Below are 1,859 nucleotides of genomic sequence, written 5' to 3' on the forward strand. Positions count from 1 at the left end.
ATATTCACTTCCCCCCTTGGTGTATACCTCGATTACCACACTTCTCAAACTGAACTCAGGGATGACAACTGCATGAGACTCCCAGCCCCCCGGCCCTCCCTCGAGTGTGTTTTGCTTTGGCTATTGGACTGGGAGTGGGTTGCCTTTCAAGTCACTTCAACTCGAAGCTGGCTCCAAGGAAGAAAACCTGCTGCTGATGATATATACATCATTTTCAGAATTATTCCAAAGTGGGTTGGAATAATTCCTTTATTCCAGAGCTTTCTGAGGTGTATGAATGGGGCAGGGGGGAATTCCATGTTCCAGGGAGTTTGGAATATGCTGGGTTAAAAGGCTGGAATAGTTTTCCGCAAAATTCCCAGCCTTTAACATGATGCTGGGGATCGCGAATCTGTGATAGAGCTCCCGGTGTCCACCCCGCAGGGACCAGAGTGTCTTACAAGTGGACAGCGGGTGAGAACATGGACGATGGACCCTGATGGCAAAATCCAGCTGTGCTGCTCACTATATAGTCTTGGACAAGGTTCTTTACCTGTGATGTGTCTCCTCACCTGCAAAATAGAGGTGATGATCATGATAACTCCACCTTTATAGGGTTCTGAAAATTAAACGACCACGTACGCCTATCTCTCTAAGTGTAATATGTTACCTATTGTTACGACTTTATTCAGCTCTGTTTACTAATAATATAGGCCCCATTTACATAACCGTAAATTCCAAAAGTTAGAGAAAGTTTCTTGTGAGCTTTCTGTAACAAAAGGAACATCCGAAGGAGGGAATAATATAGAGGCTTTGAGTTGCGGGGGGGAAAAGTTAAACAGAGTTTCCAGTTTAAATCATTTGTCTAGTCAGTGTGGCCACAGTGGCGACGAATTGAAAAGTTGATTTTGAGTAACTAAAGGTAAAATAAACAAAAAAGGAGAAAGTGAACAGTGGCAAGAATCATTCTTGTATTTCTCTAATTTGGATTAGTTTGAAAGAGAAAGTGTCAAGTTATGTGTAAAGTGTAACAGTAGACATCAAATTCCAGCTCCCTGGACGTTTGCTGTGAAGTCGGTGGCTAATGGCTAGCTGGGGGAGAAAGCGGACAGAAAGCCATATCAAGAAGCGGCTTAGGAAGGGCAAATTGCGAAGACGCCCGTTCATTCAAACGGTAAAACAAACAAATACGCTTGGTTCTCTAGGTAAAAACGATAGAGCGCTGTTTAGGGCCGTTCACAGTGATTACAGGGGGACTAGACTGTAAACAAACTCATAGGAAAGCTTTAGGATGGGGGTGCTAGCATGGTGTTGGGGAATAACAAAGCGACTCCACCAAAAAGACAGGAGGTGAATCTAGATGGGACCGCATGTCTCACGGCTGGGCTGGTGCAGAGTAAACTGATGCTGTTCGCTTTGCCTGCGCACGTGTGTGTGTGTGTGTGTGTGTGTGTGTACAATACAGGGGAGAAGACTTCCATTCTGGAGCACGTGATTCAATTTGGGAGGCTGTGAGTGAGCCCCACGAAGTCCAAACGGGAGGCTGGATAGCTTGTCCTTCAACAGACGGGGCCAAAATGACTATATAAAGTAAATACCGTAAATCACTGTTGTCAGGGCGCACACCCCACCTCCCGCTCGCTGCCCACAGCCATCCTCGTTGCCACACCCCCTCGGCGGTTTGGGGCGAGCTCCTGCCGTCGTCTAAGTAAACGACAGGACTTCTGACTGTAACCTAGCACGTCACTTTGTTGAAGGCAAACACGTGGTCCGGAGGGGACGTATAAATCTCCCTCCCAGGCAAGATCGTGATGTTATCTGCTGGCAGCAGACGGTGCGCTCCGAGGGGAGCTCCAGAAGCTCGAGAGGGAGAGGGAGAG

This window comes from Pteropus vampyrus, unplaced genomic scaffold (genome assembly GCF_000151845.1).
Source record: "Pteropus vampyrus isolate Shadow unplaced genomic scaffold, Pvam_2.0 Scaffold121, whole genome shotgun sequence".
NCBI classification, from domain to species: domain Eukaryota; kingdom Metazoa; phylum Chordata; class Mammalia; order Chiroptera; family Pteropodidae; genus Pteropus; species Pteropus vampyrus.